Below are 21,562 nucleotides of genomic sequence, written 5' to 3'. Positions count from 1 at the left end.
ATTATAAGTGGAAATATTTCCTAATTTCTTTTTCAGATTGTTCATTATTTGTATATAAAAATGCAGTTGATTTTTATACATTTATCTTATATTCTACACATTTTCTGAATTTGTTTACAAATTATAATAGCTTTTTCAGGGATTCCTTAGGATTAGCTTTATAGAAGATAATGTCATCTGCAAGTAGAGATAAATTTACTTCTTCCCTTCCAATCTGAATTCTTGTTATTTCTTTTTTCCCCAGTTGCCTTGAGAGAACCTCTAGTGTACTGTAGGGTAGAAGTAGTGAGAGCAGATACTTCTGTTACTGATCATAGGACAGCCTTTTACCATTAATTATGATGTTACCTGTGCACTTTTCATAGATGGCCTTTATCAGATCAAGGAAGATCTCCTCAATGCATAGTGTGTTGAATGTTTTTAGTATGAATGGATGTTGGATTCTGTCAGATAGTTTTTCTTCATCACTTGAAGTGATCAGCTATCTTTTGCCTTATACTCTATTAATATGATGTATTATGTTGACTTTTGTATGCTAAACCAATTTTGCATTCCTAGGCTAGATCCAACATTATCATGGTGTGTAATTCTTCTCACTTGTTGCTGGATTTTGTTTGCTAGTATTATGTTGAGTGTTTTTGATTCTGTATTACTGAAGAATATTGGACTGTAGTTTTCTTGTGATGTCTCTGATTTTGGTTTCAGTGTAACACTGGCCACATAGAATGATTTAGAAAGTACTCCTTCTTTTCTATCTTTTGGAAGCATTTGCGAATGATTGGTGTTAATTATTCCTTAAGACTTTTATAGATCTTACCAATGAAGTCATCTAAGCATGGGCTTTTTTTTTTTTTTTTTGGAGGGAAGTTTTAAAATTACTGATTTTAATACCTTTACTTTTTATAGTACATTCGGATTTTCAATTTCTCTTTGAGTCAGTTTCTGTAGTTTGTATCTTTCTAAGAATTTTTTCATTTCATTTAAGTTATCTAATGTGTGGGTGTAGAGTTGTTCCCAGTATTCCCTTGATATCCTTTTATTTCTGTAAAGTTGATAGTGATGTTTTCTCTTTAATTCCTGATTTTAGTAACTTGAGTCTTGTTTCTTTTTTTCTTTGTCAGTTTATCTAAATGTTAATTTTGTTGATCTTTTCAAGAACCAGCTTTGGTTTTCACTGAGTTTTTTCCATTGTTTTTTCTGTTCTCTCTTTCATTTACTTTCATTTAATTCTTTACTATTTTCTTTCTTCTGTGTGGTTTGTATTTAATTTACTCTTTTTTTCTTAGTTTCTTAAGATGAAAGATTAGATTAGGGAATGCTTTCTTCTTTTTTAATATAGGGATTTACAGCGATAAATTTCTCTCAGGCACTGCTTCAGCTTCATTCTATAAGTATTGGTACATTGCATTTCATTTTTATCCCAACTCAGAGTATCCTTAAATTACTTTTGTGATTTCTTTTTTGACCCATTAATTATTTAGGCAATTATTGTTTAATTTTCACATTATTTTTTCAAACTCCTAGTATTGATTTCTATTTTCATTCTATTACAGTATGAAAACATACTTTGTATGATTTCAGCCTGTTAAATTTATTGACACTTGTCTTATGACTTATGTTGTGTCTACAGACTGTTGCATGTATTCTGCTGTTGATGGTAGGGTGAGGGGAGGAGTGTTAATTAGATGTTCGATTGGTCTGTTTGGTTTACAGTTTTATTCAGGTCTTCTGATTTATTGTTGTTCTTCTGTCTTCTTGCTATATGCTTTACTGAAAGGGTGGTATTGAAGCCCTCAACTACTATTGTTGAATTTTCTCTCTCTCCCTTCAGTTTTGTGTGTTATGTTTTACACAGTTGTTCTGTCATTAAATGCATTGATATTTATAATTGTTACACTTTCTGGATGAATTAACTCTCAGTACTATAAAAAGTTCTTCTTTGACTCTAATAACTTTTTTACATAGTACATTTTGTCTGACAGTAATATAGCACTCCAGCTCTATTTTGGTTACTGTTTGCATGGTATATCTTTTCCCATTCCTTTACTTTCATCCTATTTGTGCATTTTAATCTAAAATGTGTCTCTTGTCCACTACATATAGTTGGTTTAATCAGTTCTTCTAATATCCACCTTTCATTTGGAATGTTTAGTCCATTTACATTCACTGTAACTACTGATAAGGTAGGATTTACATTTGCCCTTTTGTTATTTGTTTTCTATGTTTTTTTTCTAGTGTACCATTTTAATTCCCCTGTTGTTTCTTTGATTGCATATTTTCATGTTCTTTTCTCAGAGGTTTCCCTGAGGTTTACAATTAATATCTTAGCTTAAAATAGTCTTGTTAAAACTTGCCCCAGTCTAGCTTCATTCCTTCCACCCCGCTTTGTGCTGTTATTGTCATACAAATCACACCTTTACATATTATAAGCCCACCAATATAATTTTATAATTATTGCTTTATGCAGTTGTCTTTTAAAGCAGATAGGATAAAAAGAAAACTATAAACAAAAATACATTTCTATTTCTATTTACCTATGTACTTAACATGCTTATTTCTTTGTGTGAATCCAAGTTACTATCTAGTATCCTTTAAGTCAGCCTGAAGGATTCCCTCTACTATTTCTTACAGTGTAGATTTGATAGCAATTAATTCCCTCAGATTTTGCCTTTCTAAAAACATCTTATTTTCTCCTTAATTTTGGAAGGAAGCTTTGCTGGGTATGGAATTCTTTGAGGGTCTCTTTCCTGCAGCACTTTGGAAGGCAGCTGTGCTCACCACTGTACCACCAACGCCCTACAGCACTTTGAATATATTGTCCCACCACCTTTTGACTTCCATAGTTTCTGATGAAAAGCCAGTTATTAATCTCATTGTAGATAGCTTGCTTGTGATGAGTCTTTTTTTTTTTTCTGCCACTTTTGAGAGCCTCTCTTTGTCTTTTTAGAGCATGCCTATAATATGGGTAGGTGTGTATCTCTTTGAGTTTATTCTAGCTGGAGTTTGTTGAACATTTTTTATGTGTAATTTTGTTTTTCACCAAATTCAGTATGTTTTCAGTAATTCTCAAGTATTCTTTATGTCCTTTTCTCTCTATCCTCTCCTTCTGAGACTCCCATTATGTGTATGTTGGTATACTTTATGGTGTCTCACAGAACTCTGTGTCCATTTTTCTCCATCCATTTTTCTCTCTGTTCTTCAGACTGAATATCTCAGTCTCAGTTTACCTATCTTAAATTTGTAGATTCTTTTTGCTGTCAATTCGTATCTGCCATCGAGTCCCTCTATTAAACATTTTATTTCTATTATTGTACTTTTTAATTCTTGAATTTCTATTTGATTCTACATCCACCCCATAACATTTATATTCTCTTTTAGTTCCTTAGATACAGTTTCCATTAATTTTTGAACATATTTATAGTAGCTTATTTAAAGTTTTTGTCTGCTAAGTCTAACATCTGGGCTTTCTTAGGGACATTTTCTATTGACTGCTGTTTTGGGGTTTGGGCCATATGTTTCTGTTTCTTTGCATGTATTTTAATTTTTGGTGAATATTGGACAATAAAACAATATAATGTGGCAATTCTGGAAATTAGATTCCCTTTCCCCTAGTTTTGTTGTTGTTGTTCCTGTTTGTTCTTGTTGCTATTTGTTGATTAACTTTCCTGGTTGAATTCTGTAAAGACTATATATTTTGTTGTGTAAAGTCACTGATGTATCTGTTTAGTTTAATGATTAGCTAAAGTTTTGGTGAAATTTTCCTTAAATTCCTTGAATCAGTAAGTCTTCTACATGTTACTGTGAGATTCTGTGTGTGTGTTGGGAGAGTACTTAAACACTCTGGAAGCTTACAACTCTGCCTTAGTGCTTTATTCCTGCTTGTGTAGAGCTTCTGGTTCAGACAGCTGAGGTGTTAGAGCTTTTTTATATCTTTCTTAGGCTTGCACATAGTCCTCAAATGTGAGCATCCTTCTAGATCCCCAAGCACAATGCTGGAGCTTCTCAGAGCCCCCTATAGAGATCTCATTCACCAGATTTTCTTGTTTGCCCAAGCTGGTATCACTGCCACAGACCACTGCAAAGTTAAACAATTACCAGATTGTTTTCAGCAAATGCCCTGAGGATTGGGCTTTTGTTATGGAGTAAACTCTGAATCAGATCAAGTAACAATAAACCTTATACACTTTTCTAAGGAATTGCCATACAGTTCAAATAGTGATTTTTTTTTTTTTTTTGGAGATGTGGCTTTCTGTGGAACTTTAAAACCATTCTGCTCCCTCCAGCAGTTGGTAGGCTTCTGGTTCTCATAGCTACCATGGTTCTATGATTGCTGAATTTCAAGGCTGTTTGGAGCGGAGAGAGGGCATTGGGAAGTGAATAAGTTAAAAATGTCACAAATCTCACTGTTCTTATTGAGATTCTGCTGTTTTTCTTGAGTAACTGCCCCTGATTTTTGCACAACTTTGGTTAATTTCAAGTTCCAAAGAAGTTGGTTTTGGCATTTCCCCCCCAAATTCTCATTACTTTCTTGGAGGAGCAGATTTTTGGGTGCCCTTGCACTGACATTCTGGAAATGTTCCCTTTTCCTGCTATTCCAAAGTCTTTTTTTCTTCTTATTATAGAAGAAAATTTAGAAAGTGCGTAAAAGCGTGCAAAAGTCAAAAAAGAAAAGTCACCTATAAATATAAGTTCATCACCACTTTAAGCATCTTTCCTTCTATATTTTATTTTATGCATTTTCATACATTTATTAATTTTTTTTTTCCTGACTGGTGGTCATGCAGGGTGAGGAGTAGAAGAGAAGTTACGGGAGAGGAGGCTGTTGTACTTGATGGCTGGAGAGAAGGTAGAGTTGAGGAAGAAATAAATCGAGATTGAAAAATTCAAAATAATTTAAGGAAAAAATTAAAATTACTAATAATTCCACCTTCCAGAAATAAATATTGGTGATATATTGTGTTGTTTTCTTCTTTGTTGTTTCTATGGCTGTATCTATAAAATGTGCATCCTATAACTACACATTTACATACATACATATGTGGACATGCAGAGACATACCTGTGTCTGTGCATGAGTATTCTTAAACAAATTGCTATCATATGGTGAGATTATGCTTTTTCCTTATATAGTGAACATTTTCTGAATGTCTTTAAGTTTATTTGGGAGCCCAATTTTCCATCAACTAGATGTATTTTAATAAGACACAGTTTTCTTGTATTAGAAAGCGATACAGTTTTTAATTTTTCAGTCTTATAAAATTGCCTTAGATTTCCTTGTGTATACTTCATATACATCTATGATTAGCTCATTAGGATAAATTCCTAAAGTTTCCTTTTATAATTTTAAGTATTAAAACCTGTAAAACATGTTTTCAGTTTTACATAAGGATGAATGCTGAATTGGAGAACAGAGGTATCTAAACATTTCCTCTATTCTTATCTTTTATGTAAATATTTTATAGAACTATCCACTAGAATCAGAAAAGTACACAAATCATAGGACTGGTGAATTTTCACATAATGAACACAAAGTGCAACCGTTGCCCATATCAAGGTGGTGATGAGGATGATGACAGTAATGATGAAAATGCAGCACAATACTATGCTAGATGCAGTGGGAGAAAAAAGACACAGAAGAGATCTTCCTTTCATGGGCACATGTATAAATTATTAGTCATACGGGGTCCAGACTTCCTAAGGTCAGGGGATGCTGGGTAGAGAATTTTCAAATGAGGACTGTTGCATAAAAGAAGCAAGGGAAAACCAAGCCCAAGTGCAGGTTGTGAGAGGGGCAGAGTACAGTGGTGATAGTAAGTAAGCTTTGGGGCAGTTCTAAATGTGACATGAAGAGAGAGGCTTTGGTTGGCTTTACTGCTCTTACTGTAAAGCTTTGGGGATCATTCTGTGAGTACCTGCTATGTGGGCCAGGTCCTATGCAGTTAGGAAGTCAGAGTAGAGAGTCGGATTAATCTGGGATGGAATCTCCGTTTCTTCACTTTCTATCCAGGTGATCTGGGACATTTGAATGATATTTAAATTTTCTGTAACCCAACTTTCTCTTTTGTAAAGTGGGAATAGCAATACGTACTTCACAGAATGGACGTCGGTATAAAATGAGTTAACCCAAGGTTAGAGTATCCAGGGTAGTGCCTGACGTAGTCAACACTTAATAAACAAATATTATTCCCTTTTCCCTTTTGCATGATACAGACTCTTTTCTCCAGAAATTTATAGTTAATATCTGGGCAAGAGAAAAGGAAATGCAATAATGAGCGATCACATGTAGTCAAGCATGAATTGATGTGGTCAGATAGTAAGAGAGAGAGTTGTGTGCAGGAGAATACAGGTTATCCTTCATCTGCTCTACTTCCCTTTTTCTTGATAAGATGTTACTCACGTGTCAGCCCACACAGAACATTCAAGCCGAGTAGCCAGAGGCGTCAAGATCTGTGAGGCTACCTACAATTTTACAAATTAGGTAAGTTGTTCCGCTTTGGACAATTTAAGAGACAAAGATTGGGCTCCCCTAAACATGGAATAACACATGGAACTCATCTTGTCCTAGAAACTTTGGCAGCCTGCTCTGTATCTTCTCTAGCTTCTCAAGAAATTCGTTTGCTCTTTTAGTTTGTGATTTTACTCTATAGCTTCCTCTAGAGTTGATAACATGATATCATTGTTCTACTAGTTTTTAACACCTGATATCAATACTGAGTATTAGATTGAAATAGTCTGCTTTTTTCCCCTCTGATTGATTTCTGTCTTTTGTTCCTACCCTTGATTTTCCAAAGCTCCACTTATTGGTCACTGGGACCCACATACGTAAGTGTATATGTATAAGTAGATACAAATACTTACACACATAGGCATTTATGTATAAAATCAACATGTGATTAGTCATTAAAGAATGTAAACTTTTATAATAGTCACTATTTTTCAGAATTTAAGTAGGTATAATGTGGGTACAATTTGCCACAGAGGAGCTGTAAGGAAGGGGCAAATAAGAAGAGGAAGTAAACTCTTCTATAATTTTGTCCACTTTGTCCCTCCTAACCTGCTGAGGCTTATGTGTATTTCCTTTATTATAATAAATAAAGATTCCAGGTGAAGGGTGAAGCTTCAAACTGGGAGATCTTGCTATACATCAGTGTTGGTCTATAAAAACTCTAGAAGAAACCAAAAAGGTCTGAGATAGAAATCTGAGGATACGAGTAATGGGCATTGAAGAGTTATAAACTTTTCCTTCTAGATAAGAATGCAGAAGCCAAACTTTATCTAATTTGAGAGGGGCAGAAGGGTAAAAGTAACCTAGAGAGAAAAGCAAGGAGTGGTACTTTAGGGGGAAAAAGGGCTTAAACAAAGGGAGGGAGATTGGAAGAAGATACGAAGAAGGAAGTAAGAAAAAACAGGCGTAATCTCAGAAGGAAAACAAACACAGACGTCAGTTCAGGTGAGTAAGAATGAGCGTGGGTGATGGGGTGAACAGAGGAGTGGGGAATGCATAGGGTAGGAGCAAAAGATGGGGGCCTTGAAAAAATGGAAAGGAAGGAGGAAAGTGTAATAGTGTCCAGTTTGCAGGGATGGTTGAGGAAATGATTGGTAGTCAGTGATGGAAAAGGGTGAAGTCTGGGAGGAAAATGGTCACTGGATTGTGGTGACAAGAACGAGAAAAAAATGAGGCTCCACCTTTGACTTCTGATCTGTGTGACTGTGAAGCTGAAAGCACAGACTTGTTAGGTTATGAGGTGACTGTGAAGGGAGAGAGACTGAGGGTACCTGGTGTCTGTTCCTGTTACAGTGCTTCCAAGAATTCTGTTCTATCCCAATACGTCATTCCCTTCCCACCTTGTTCCGTAACGTAATAATGTTCTAACACTTATGTGCAGCAGGTGCTTGTGGGAAAGAGGACCTGGTAGGGATAATATATACAACCTATAGATTCCTGGTTCATAGCACCTGAGGGTTCGTTAAAAACACACCCAAAATAACAAAATAAGAAAACCTGTAGACCCATCCGGGTCACATTCATGGGGCCCATCTTTTCATCCCATTTATTTACATAAATGCAAAAAACGTGACCACATTTTCAAATGATTTGTCACCCATTTTTACCTCCTGGAGAAAGACAACTCTGTTTCATTCAGCAGCAAGTTCTTTGAACAGGTATTTCATTTACCGTATGCCAGACATGTCCTCCAGGCACTGGGGATCTGGTCAGTGAGCAATAGGAGAGTAGAATTTATCTTTTCCCTCTAACTCATGTCTCTTTGTGCGCTCAGTTTGAGGACAAGGAGGGAATTGTGGCAGTGCTGATGGAGGTAAAGATGGAAGGATTATCTCAGGGATTGCCTTATTCGTCCCATATGACGATGAAACCCTGACCTGACAAAATTCTAAGTCGTAGCTGCAGTTTTGCTGCCCCTGGCACCCCATGTTTGTTTTTGCCACATTTGGGGGGCGTATGATCAGAGCTGTGCAGTGACTTGGAGCAGCAGCAGAAGGGGAAATAAGGATGTGGTACCACCCATGGGGATGTGAGGATAATCTTAGTGGAGGTCTAAGTTCTCATGTCTTATCTATTTTTAGCACATTCTTCTATTACTGGTACTTGGGCAAGACAGGCTGGCTTGAACTGGCTACTGACTCTGAATTTCCTCTTTTTTTTTTTAACACAGTAGATTGGGAATGGAGATACGTGTGTGTGTGTGTGGTTCTGATGCTTACATTATTAACAGAGTTGATTGTGGCTGCCCTTGACATTCATTTAAATGAAACAAATTATTTTTTAAAGAAACTTAGCATGACCCTGGCATGTAAGGGTGCTCAATTGTGTTGCCTGTGAATAAAAGTACTAAAGGGGCTTCACTTTATGACTTTTCACTGCCTCTGTCTTCTCAGCTGGCCTCCTCCCTTCCAAGCCTCCGCTGGGGTTGGGGGGGTACCACAGCAGTAAGAGATTTGTTTTCTGTGACATTTGCTCTTTGTTGCTGGCTCACTGTTTCGGTGGGGGAGGTGTCGTGTTAAAGTCGGTAGAGGGCAGTAGACCATACACTTTTTGACACTATTACTCATTTCTCTCCTGGAGAATGTCACCCAGTGTCACTTCCCCCATTTTTTTTTTTTTTTTTTTTTTTTTTTTTGGTGTGTTGGAGCTGCCCAAGGTCATGTTATCACCCATGCGGCAAGTGGCAGACTTCACAGCCTCAGAGAAAGTGGGGGAGGCGGTGTCTCTCCTGATGTCTCCTTCTCTGCTCTTGTGTTTCTGGGTTGATGTGAACTCTTTAGGCTGCTCTGTCCATTGAGGGGACTGGCAGACTCGTTTTGCCGTCCGGTTTTTTGATGGGAAACCTCTCGCTTATTTTGGATAATTTGAGAGATTGTTGCTGGGTTGCAGGGCTCCAAAAGGTGAACCCTTCAACAGAAATGCCTGTTGGTTTCAGTTTCTGCTCTTAAACTCTGTGAAACCAAGGCTCGGGGTAGGGGTAACATTTCTCAGTTTTGTTTTCTCATGTTCCAAGGCCTTTCTCTCTTCCCTCCAACTTGTTACTGCGTGAGAGGGCTTGCTGTCTGAACGTAGACTTGAACTTAGGTTTAAACCGTATTTTCTACTTAGCTTGCGAGGACTCTTGAAAATACCACCGGTTTCCTCCTCGTGTGCAGGGCATGCCTCAGAGCCGCAGACCCACTTTCCCACAGGCCGGGTGGCTTCTGTAGTTAACTGTGTCAGAGGACCAGCTTGCATGGCTGCCTCTGGAGCTGGTCCACACACGTGCAGTGATGTGTCCCCCTCTCACCAGGCTCCAGGGGCACGCTGCAGACAAGGGGCCTCTCACACCTGCTGCGACATTGGTTTTTTCTTTGATTTTGTGGCATATGGGGGACCTGGGATGCTAAGAAGCACACTTTGGGAGAGGCTGTCTAACTTGAAGCAATTCTAATCTATTAATTTAACTTCTCCTCCCCCAAAAGGAGATTCCACAGTGTCTTTCCATGTTCTGTTCATGGAGGGTTATTGTCTAGTGGATGTTATGTCCAAGGTATGTGGTATTCAGATTAGGCTGCTCCCCCAGGAGGGAGGTCCAGTGCAGATAGAGGGAGTGACAGAGTCCTGACCCTGCCACTCTGTGGGTGCCTCTGCTTCCTCCTTGTGACTCACGCTGCCGCTAGCCTCACTGGTGTCTGAAGGCAGATCTAAGAGGCAGAGCAGCGAGGGGCTAAGGGCGCCAGCATCAGAAGCATGTGGCCAAGAGTCCAGCTACCTCTGATTTACTGACTGCTAGCTGTGTGTCCATGAGCCAAGGACTTACCTCTGTCAGCCTCAGTCTGGCCACATAGGGTTGTTCACAAGGATTAGATGAGATCAGATATTTTAAAATTTAGTCTTGGGCTTAGCATATAGGCAAAGTTTGATAAATAACAGTTACTATTATTACAGGCTGTCACCATCACGTAGCCCAAATGTTGCAGCCCACTACTCCACTCATCTACCTGTGGGAGACCTTGACCTCTTGACATTTATTTTCTTCCTCCTCCTCCTCCTCACCATCATAATTCACTGAGCACTTACTGCTCCAGGAGAGGTGTGCAGGCAGAGCATTTAATTGCAACGTGTCAGCTAATCCCTACATCACGCCTTGGAATTTTTGTTCAATTGTTTTCATTGAAGCTTACTTTCCCCCTGTTATTTAAAATGGCAAAACCCCCTGCAAACTCCCAATCTCCTGCTTTTTGCCCCTTGGACTTACCTTCTAACATACTGCATATGTACTCTTGTTTATTTATTTTTTTGTTTATATCATTTAGGATATAAGTACCATAAGGACAGGTAATTTTTTTAAAAAAATAAATCTGTTTTTTAACTGATACATCCTAAATGCCAATAGAGTGCCTGGCACATAATAGATGCACAGTAGGTATTTCTTCAACAGATGTGTGAATGGTATGGATTGAACAAAAATAAATGTGTGACCGTAACAACCCTTATTTTACAGATAGAGAATGAATTCTGTTAAGTTATGTAAACTGACCAAGGTGAGAGCTAGTAGGTGTTGGAGTCTGGGTTTGATTGAATCTGAAAGCCCAATCTCCTGACCATTTTTCTCGACCACTCTTGTCACCTAAGTACACTTGGCCATTTTTCAAGGGAGGTTTCCCACATGCGTACACTTCTTGTCAGATTGGACAGCCCAGCTAGTGCCCTGGAATCCTTAGGTGGCAGAGCTAGGTGGTCTGTGCCGACGTGGAGAAGGCCTGTGTTGTCTTTGTGTTCCTCTCTGTTAGAAGCACCCTGGAGAGCTGACATTTGTGCCTTATTGCTCCCTAGAGAGTTAGCTAAGCCTTCGTGTGCCTTACAGCCATAAGCACATTGGCTGGACCAGATGTAATCTCAGTAGCAGCCACCAGGCTGCACCTTCATTCATGTCTTTACTTCCCCGTGACAGCTGATGTTCATAGTTCACCACTGGTGCATGTATCCATAAATAGTGTGTCGTGTAGTTTTTGAAAATCTGAGCGAGACATGTAAATCCATTTGTGTATCCAAAAAGCAGTATTGCCAGTATTATGTGACTGCTCCCAGCATATGAAGATGCGTAGAATGAATGAATGGAGTCTCTGGATCATAGCGTGGTTTTAGTTTTTCTGAGAGTTGATGAGATCCCCTTGTGGAGGTCAGTTGGCAAGATCATGAGCGAGAAACATAGGCGTCACCACATGGGTGACCCACATAGCCTCCACCATCTGGCAGGGCTGCTGTGTGGACCAGGCTTTGGGTATCTGATAGAAATGTGGTCAAATGGAGTGACTGCTTTGTATTTTCTGCTTCTTATCTCACCCCCCTACCTACAGCCCTCAGGGGTAGAGCAAAACAGGGAAATTCTTTGGGATGGAAGCAGCATCCTCAGCTGGCCTAAATTGAAGTAGTAGAGGAGATTGTAAGAACTTCAGTCAGCACAAGGTCACAAGTCAAGGTTAGATAAGAACGTGGACCTGGCCCACTAGCATATTCTGCACTCAAGTTAAAAACGTGGTTCAGTGGAGGCAAGAGGCTTAGTGAAGGTAGTCCTCGTCATATCTGTCTCCTGCATCCCATTGCTTCATTTAGACGGGTTGGCTGGATTACAACTTCCTGCCCAGAGTGTAAGGATCTTTCTGCTAAAGTTCTTAGAGCCGAGTGGGGGAAGACAGCAGTAGTTGGGTGCATTTGGCATTCATTATGCACAGCCCTCCCCTCAGTGATTTGGATCAAGAACCTAGGCCCTCAACGGCACCTGCTGTCCTCTAGATCCAGAACCCCTCTGTTACCCTTTCCAGAGAACAAATCTTCAGATTTCTGCCAAACTGGGAGAAGGGAACATGGAGAAGACAAGGAAATTGAGGGGCTCCAACTACTTCTGTTCACTCAGGGCTCCTTATTCAGACTTCTTTCTTCCCAATTTCCAGAGATCTCCGGGCTTCCCTTTCCCGAGCACTTGGAAGATTCTGTGACGTCAGCTAGGTTGGTTCTTCCCAGCTTTGCCTTCTGTCAACATGGGACTCAGCATTCTCAGACCTGGTAAGTTAGTTATAACTCACCCATCTCTTTCTATCTTCTGGTGGACTTAAGGCTTTTGAAAGCTTCCTTTACTGCTGTTCTGGTTTTTAGGAGGGAGTGAAAATAGATATATGTGTTAAATCTTCCACCTTAACCTGGAATCCCCAAAAATATAATTTCTTTCTTTTGCCTGCACTTCATCTGATCTGCAGGGGAACTCCTCTGCTGGCTACCAGGGGAAAAAATTTATATTGTTCATTTCTATGTAAATTAGTTTAATTAGATAATTTAATCAGTTCATTTAGGTAATATTCAGTCTCTTTAGGGAAAAAAAAAAATACATTCTCTTTGATTGCTCCCCCCTTCCTCCTGTGTTTCTCCCGGAGGTGGTCTGTGCGCATCTTGGAAGGAGGTCTGAGAGGAAGACTTTGTGTCTCTGGATCCCGTGTTCTCTGGAATCCAGGTGATGCTCCTGTTTACCTGGCTTCTGTTGGCTTTGCTGGCATTTTCCTGTGAAGTTGGTGATTGGTATCTTGCTGCTCCTTTGCTCTCCTGGTTTCAGAACCCGGCAGTGCCCCTTTGGTTGGGCTGGCTTAAATCTGGCTCCCGCTGGCTGTAGGCCTGGATCTCCCCCGTGTCCTCCTGCTGATCCACAGGTCCACCTCAGTCTCTGTCATAAAGTCACTATCCATGGTCACAGTGCAGTCGGTGGCTGATCTGTTGGAACTTAGCCCCCATGCCCCGTGGCAACCAAGAGTTGCTCTGGAAAGCTGAACTTAGGAGATTCTCTCCACTCTGGGCTTCCTAACTGATGTGGTCATATGGCAGGTTGATGCAGGAGGTAATTATTTTCCAAGTCCTCAGTGGGGAGCAGGCAATAAACAACTCCAGGATTACACAACTGTACCTACACCTCTTTGGGCCAAAGCCTGGAACTGGGCAATTGGGACACACATGATTAACCATCTTGCTCTCCTGCCTCCTTGGCTTTCTCTCTTTCATTAAAAAATGAAGCAGAGGATACTGTTTTATTTCTAGAGCCATATGTTTCTTTGCAGGGGGCTTGCCCATCCCAGGTCCAGAGCTCTATCATTACCACACTACAGGCCATCTCTGTAAGTGTTGGGTCTTAGTAAAGGAGTTTGCAAAACTTCCCTCAGGACAATAGTAATTGTCTTCTGAATAAATTGATTTTGTATATCAGAAGCTGCATATTTGCTCATTTTTTTCTCTTTGCATTCCTTTTGTAAATTATTCTAGTATTTCCCCCAGACAAACGTACTCCTTGGGCCGACCTATTCAAAACAGGCAAAAGAGAGAAGCAGGTATTTTTCAAAATATTACTCACTGCCCTTGTGATATAATTAAACTGATGTAGTCTGAAAAGAATCAGAAAAATCTGGGGTTGGCTAAGCCTGGAGTACCTGGGAAATGTCTTAAACTGTGGGATTCTGGTTACTGAAATAGGGTTTGGGGCGGAAACTGGCCACCTGAATATTAGCTTGTGAGGTAAGGCCATTTCTGAACAACGCTTCATTTGTAAATTCGGGTGCTGAGATGTTTAACTGAGAGGTTTGTGAAGCACTTAAAAGAGCTTCATTAAATTGTTACCGTGACCATTACTAATACTCCTTCTATAAATGTTGCATTCAGAAAGAGCATTGCTTTGATTTGAAACATTTCAAATGTTGTAGTTTCGCTGATGTAGGGTACTCCCTTTCCAAATAATCTAGGATTCACAGGAAACATCTTTGGACAAGATGCAGGGAGACGCCAACACACTAAGGATTGTTACAGATAATCAAGGGCAGTGCTGATGAACAAGTGAATGGCTTGGCTGAAGGTGCCGCCTTGGACAAAGCTTGCCCAAACCTGCTCAACGTTGCTCTGCTTTGACTGTTTGACATTTATTTGAAGTCCCCAGGTTGCGGATTGCTCTGGTTAGGTGGGCTTAAAATAATGAGTGAAAGAACTTCTGTAAATATGAGAAATCTTTGTTTTTAAAGCCTCAGCTAATTTCATGAGATAAAGTGCCTAGTTTGATATCCTTAACTTAAAACATGGAGAAGGGATTGAAAGTGCCAGAATCTTAAGAAAGATTATCATTGGGTTATGGAATTTTGAGTCATTTTTAATGTTTTCTTTCCCTCTGAAACCTCCAGATTTTCTTTATGACATCTGTTGCTTTTATTGTCAGAAAAAATAATAAATAAAAAAGCAGAATAATATAAAACTGATTATTGCACCTTACGATAATTATCATCAGTAGGCATGTTTCCTATTTCACCACTCCATTTGAGTTCACATACATTTTACAAATATAATTTGAAATGGCTCAAATTATACAGAACATTATACTGATCTCTTGGCAATATGATTGTTGCTTAAGATTAGTTTAGGAGCAAAGATTTGTGCAAACTGCTGCATTTCATCCATGTGTTTGACTTAAAACAAGGGAGTCTTAGGGACAGAGATGCTATCCTTGGGCTTAAATGAATACTTAAAGATCGTGTATATGTTGTTTTGTGGTCTGCAATATGTGTAATTACTCATATGTGCACAAGATAATACAATATGCAAGTTAAAATAAAAAGATTTTGAAAAATTAGGCAAGTCCTCATCTGTACAATAAGGAGAGAGTGAGTCCCTAAGGTCTCTTCCAGCTGCACAATTCTCCTTTCCTGTGATTTAACCTGGAATCTCCCTGTGGGAGAAAGTTGAGAAAAATTCAAGACTGGCCACACGGTGGTGCAGTGACTCCTCACAGAAACAGTGCCCCGCTTCCCTGAATGCGAAATGATGACACCCTAAAGTTGAGTTATTCCAGGAGCCGCCAGACGAGCATGATATGCATCTGGTTCCTGGCAAGAGCAAAACTTCCTAATTTTCCTGTCCACACAAATGTGGTTAGAATTCTGCCAGTCAGTGCCAAGGCATGTGACTTTATCCTCTTCTGGTTTTGTGACTGAAAAAGGTGTTTGGGTATTGACTGGATGTAGACTGCTTTCTTCTGTTCTCCTTAAAGCAATAAATTCAATAGTGACCACTAGTTGACTGTGTGCCTCTGTGGTCATTTTTCCTTTGGCCTTAGTCAGCTGTCTCTTGGCCTTGAATCCTCTCTGGCTGTGCCCTAATTCTTCACCTTTCCTTCTCAGCTAAGTTATGCCTCAAAATTGTAATTCACTTAGTCTTCAGCTCATCACAATCTGGAGTCCACAGCTCGCCTCTGCAGGTGGACAGTGAACTTCGTGTTGCCCAGTCCTAGGCTGCTTTCTCAGTCCTTATCTTAACTCCTTTCTAAAACCCTCTGGATTTTATTTCCTTGATGCTCATCTGTCCTAATAGTCCTCCTGCTTCTTTGGTTGGTCCTTTCTGGGCTTTGTGGATGCTGCCTTTTCTGTGTATCCGTTTCACTGTGATACCCCAGGGTTCTAAACTCTTCATTTCTGTCTGTCCACACTTTGCTTGGGGATCTCATCACTATCATTGTTTCGTCCATCAGTGGAATAATGACCAATGCTAGATTTCTATCTTTAGCTTTGATCTTATATATCCTATAGAAATTGAAAATTCAGTGTCTCCAAAAACTGTCATTGTCATTCTCTGCTCACCACCTCCAGTCCTCACTACCAGCTCCCCCAACCCCCCACAATGTACTTTGGTTCCTTTATTTCTAGTTTGGTTACTGGCACAACCATCTAGATGCCCAGACCAGAGACTTTAGGGGTCATGTGTAACTTCCCATTTCCCTGAAACTTCATGTCTAGCCAAATAGCAAGCTCTTAACAGTTTTAGCTCTTAAATATTTTCTCAAATCTATATTTTCAGTCCCATCTCTAATGCCAACATCCTCTTGCAGGTCCTAATCCTCTCTCGCTTGGAGCATTACAAGATTTAGTCTCCTTTCTCCTATTTTGTGTCCCTTTAATTTGGCCTCTACAATGTAGAGAGAATACTCTGTAAAACCCCACCATTTAACTTCTGTCCTTAAACAATTTTAGCAACTCTTCATCATTTACAGATCAGAGAGCAAAGCTTTTAAAATAATTCACATAACTCTTCCTGTCTAGTTTACTCCCTCTGGTTGCTTCCTGTCTTACCTCTCACCAGTTTCTGCTCCCAACATTACAGTCCAATCACATTGCCTTTAATTCCTTACTGCCTTCCCACTGTTTATGTCTCTGGCTTTATTTTGTTCCCTGTGTGTTAAACTCTCTTCCCACCATTCTTGTCTTAATAACTCTTATTTATCTTTTAATATCCCTTTCACATGATCTCTCTTCCGGGAAGCCTTCTCTGAACCTCTAGTTGGATTAAATGCTTCCCTTTCTCACTCTTAACAGCACTGTGTTTACCTCCAACTTAGAATTTCCCATGTTTTAATTCAATGATATATTTATGGAACTGTCCAGTCCAGTGGGCATGAGCCTCTCCAGAGGAGGGATCACATCTGTTCATTTTCCTCACACCCCCACCCCAGTTCCTAGCACAGGACTTTGTGCATCATGAGTGATAACTTTGTTGAACAGAATTTAAGATTTTTGAGGCTTGGAGTTCTAGAGGGTACTCTGTGAAGTCTGCTTCAGTTCTAAGAAAACTGATCTATGGTTTTAGTTGGGGCCAGTTTCCTGGAAGAGAGAGGACTTGTGCTGTGAAGAGTTGGGTGGATGAGGTTTGAACTAATAGAAGTGAGAATAATCAAGCAGAACTGATGAGCAAAGGCGAGATGGACTGTGTGAAGGACAAAGCAGAAACAACACTAAGCAAACATTGTGTCTGACAGAGTAGTGGGAGGTGAGTTAGGACAGGTAGAATCAGCTTACTAGAAGCTTCTAATGAGAGGCAGGTGGGTTAGGGGCTTATTTTCCTAGGCAGAGGAAGCACTTGAGAATCTTGAACAGAGGAGCAACATTTTCAGAGCCATCCTGTAAGAAGAGGAATCCAGCACAAGATATGACTGAAGTGAGAAACAGGTGGGAATCAGTGAGGCCAATGGGAAATTAAAGCAGTTCAGCAGGTGCCAGACGATAAGGGCTTGGACTAGAATGGCAGTTGTGTGAAAAATGGAGAGTTAATTTTTGAGCCATTAGAGGAAAAGTGAACAGAGGTTGATTGCATGTGGTAACAACAGAGAGCAAGGAGTCATGCCATTTTTAGATAAAACAGCAGAAATTTGGGGATACAATTAACAAAAAAGGGAGATGGGTGAGGAAGGATGGTTTGTGGGGCAGCAGGTGACTTTGGTTTGAAATCTTTGAATTTGAGATGATGAAATGTCACAATACTTCATATTTGCTAGGTATGCTCAAGAGATTCTGTATGCATTTGAGTAGGTGAATGAATGAATGAAATATTAACGAAAGGGTTCATCGGGCAGGTGAAACCATACTACTGGCTTATAAGGTAGACTGAGTCAAGGTCTGTCACATAGATTTAGGAGTTACCAGCTTAGAATTATGAAAACTACTGAAGTACCTGAACTTTTGAAGGAAGATATGCAAGGAGAGAAAGGAAGAGGGCCCAGGTGTGAACCTGGGGAGACTTCTACCTTCGAGGTAAAAAGAAGAGCTATTGAAAGCCAATGAGTATATGAGGTCAGCTAGATACACATTTGTTGCTCTGAGCCTAATAAATCATTTTTAACTCGGCCTTCAATAGACCAGAGTTGTTTTAACAAATTAGAATGCAATTTTTCAATTATGAAAAATACTTGAACATACATGGCATATAAATACTCAGAATATATAAACGCTTTTATAGGTCAGTAAGAGAAAAATGAGTATTCTAACGGAAAAATGGGCTGGAGGCATAAACAGGAAATTTCTGAAACAAACACGAAAGTCTGAGGAGCATGTAAAAATGTATTCAACTGTACTGAAAATAAAAAATTAAAATCATGTGATATGATTTTGTTGCTTAGCAGTTAGGGAAATTTTTAGTTAAAAAAAAATACCCAGAGTTAGCAGTATCCTGGGAAATAGGCACTTGGTGGAAAAGGAAACTCACACAAACTTGCATGCCAAGTTGCTGATATGGATCACATTTAATGCAACGATTTTGGCTGGTTCAGGAAGTTCTAGAAGCTTGAAAGAATAATTGCTTGGCACCAAAATAAATATAAATGTAAAACTGTTCATTTCACCTTTGCTTATAGTTATACAAGGTATAACATGAACTTTTTCTAGCTGATCTTAACAGTTATTAAAATGATTATATGCACTGAATTGATTTTAACTTTTATCCTGAATATCTGGCATTGCAGCTGTTGTAATTGTAACTTACTTCTAATGGTATGCTCTTACACATTGATCATCTTCACCTGGTATTTAAATTGATTAATTTATGGCATTTAGCTTTCCTCATTTAAAACTGCACTTCCCCCTCCTTCAAAACTCTCTACCAACTCCATTCTTGTTGAGTTTTATTTATCTTTTTTATTAAAATATAATCACTTACAATGTGTCAATTACTGGTGTACAGCACAATGTCCCAGTCATGCATATACATACATATATTTGTTTTCATATTCTTTTTCATTTAAGGTTATTTCAAGGTATTGAATATAGTTCCCCATGCTATACAGAAGAAATTTTTTAAAATCTATTTTCATATATAGTGGCTAACATTTGCAAATCTCAAACTCCCAAATTTATCCCTTCCCACCCTGTTTCCCTACGGGTAACCGTAAGATTGTTTACTATGTCTGCAAGTCTGTTTCTGTTGAAGAGCTCATTAGTGTCCTCTTTTTTCCCTTTTTTGATTCCACCTATGAGTGATATCATATAGTATTTTTCTTTGTCTTTCTGGCTTACTTCACTTGGTATGACAATCTCCAGGTCCATCCATGTTGCTGCAAATGGCATTCTTCCTTTTTAATGGCTGAGTAGTATTCCTTTGTATAAATCTACCACAGCTTCTCTATCTAGTCATCTGTCAATGGACATTTAGGTTGCTTTCATGTCTTGGCTGTTGTACATACTGCTGCTAAAAACATTGAGATGCACGTATCTTTTCAAATTAGAGTTCCCTCCTGATATGCCCAGCAGCGGGATTGCTGATCATATGGTAAGTCTATTTTTAGCTTTTTGAGGAATCTCCATACTGTTTTCCCTAACGGATGCACCAAACTACATTCCCACCAACAGTGTAGTTCCCTTTTCTACATTTCTCCTGAATTTATCACTTGTGAACTTTTGAATGATGGCCATCCTGAGTTGTGTAAGGTGATAACCTCACTGTAGTTTTGATTTGCATTTCTCTGATAATTAGAGCTATTGAGCATTTTTCCATGTGCCTATTGTCCATTTGTATGTCTTCACTGGAGAATTGCTTGTTTAGGTTTTCTGCCCATTTTTGTATTTAGTTGGTTTTTTGTTAGTAAGTTATATGAGCTGTTTATATATTCTGGAAGTTAAACCTTGTCAGTTGCATCATTTGCAAATATTTTCTCCCATTCCATAGGTTGTCTTTTTGTTTTGCTTATGGTTTCCTTTGCTGTGCAAAAGCATATAAGTTTAATTAGGTCCCGTTTGTTAATTTTTGCTTTTATTTATATTGCCTGAGTAGGCTGCCCTAGGAGAACACTGCTAAGATTTATGTCAGAGAATGTTTTGCCTGTGTTTTCTTATAGGAGGTTTATTGTGTCTTGTCTTATATTTAAGCCTTTAAGCCATTTTGAGTTTATTTTTGCGTATGGTGCGAGGGAGTGTTCTAACTTCATTGATTTACATGCTGCTGTCCAGTTTTCCCAGCACCACTTGCTGAAGAGACTGTCTTTCCTCCACTGTATATTCTTGTCTCCTTTGTCAGAGATTAATTGACCATAGTTCTGTGGGTTTATTTCTGGGCCCTCTGTTCTGTTCCATTGACCCATATGTCCATTTTCTATTCAATGTATTCTTGGAAGTCCTAGCCACAGCAATCAGGCAAGAAAAAGAAATAAAAAGGATACAAATACAAATTGGAAGAGAAGAGGTAAAATTGTCACTATATGCAGATGACATGATACTAGTATATAGAAAACCCTATAAGCTCCACATAAAAACTACTAGAGCTGATAAAAGAATTTGGCAAGGTAGCAAGATACAAGATTAACATACAGAAATCAGTTGCATTTCTTTTCACTAACAATGAAATAGCAGAAAAAGAAAATAAAGAAACAATCCCTTTTAAAATTGCATCCAAAACAATAAAATACTTAGGAATAAATCTGGCTAAGGAGGTGAAAAACTTATACATGAGGAACTACAAAACATTGATTTAAGAAATTCATCCCATGCTCTCAGATTGGAAGAATCAATACTGTTAAAATGGCCATATTGCCCAAGGCAATCTGCAGATTTAATGCAGTCCCTATCAAATGACATGACATTTTTCACAGAACTAGAACAAACGTCCTAAAATGTATATGGAATCACAAAAGACCCAGAATTGCTAAAGCAATACTGAAGAAAAAGAACAGAGCTGGAGGAATAACCCTCCCAGACTTCAGACAATGCTACAGAGCTATAGTAATCAGAACAATGTGGGATTGGCATAAAAACAGACATATCTATTGTTGAGTCTCATTTTGATGTGGTGAACTATCTGGTATCCTCTTAATGTTTCATGGACATATCTTTTACAGTTCATCACAGTGTCTTGTACTCTGCACATAAATCAGTAATTTTTATGCTTCTTAAAATATTAAATCTTTGAAAAAATAAGCAGTAGTTCAGAAATGCAGAAAATAAACTGTCAGAAATGAATTCATTTTCTACAAACCTTTTGATACTTTAGGTCAAATTTAAAAGAGGTGAGTTGTTTAACTTTGCATGTTGTGGGAATTCTAAATCTAGTTTCTAAAAAAAAAAAATTAAGCAAATACATACTTAGAAGCTTGTACAATTCCTTATAAAGAGGAAATGAGCCCATCAATCACCATGATCAATATTTGCAAAGAAATTAGTTAACACGAAATGCTAGTATTTTCATTGCTGAGGTGATCACATGCAAACCAGTCCCTCCTGACTCTTGGGAAGTTATCCTAAGT

General features: G+C 38.8%; 1 long non-coding RNA gene across 1 annotated transcript in view; it reads left to right on the top strand.

The window, feature by feature from the left end:
- LOC106730010 overlaps positions 1 to 21,562 on the top strand; it is a 357,525-nt gene that overhangs the window by 68,059 nt on the left and 267,904 nt on the right. The window contains exon 3 of the long non-coding RNA XR_004313870.1: positions 12,441 to 12,552. This is a non-coding gene — a long non-coding RNA (uncharacterized LOC106730010). The remainder of the gene's footprint in view (positions 1 to 12,440; positions 12,553 to 21,562) is intronic.

The sequence above is a fragment of the Camelus ferus genome, chromosome 21, assembly GCF_009834535.1.
Source record: "Camelus ferus isolate YT-003-E chromosome 21, BCGSAC_Cfer_1.0, whole genome shotgun sequence".
NCBI lineage: Eukaryota > Metazoa > Chordata > Mammalia > Artiodactyla > Camelidae > Camelus > Camelus ferus.
This window is presented reverse-complemented; position numbering and strand designations above follow the sequence as displayed.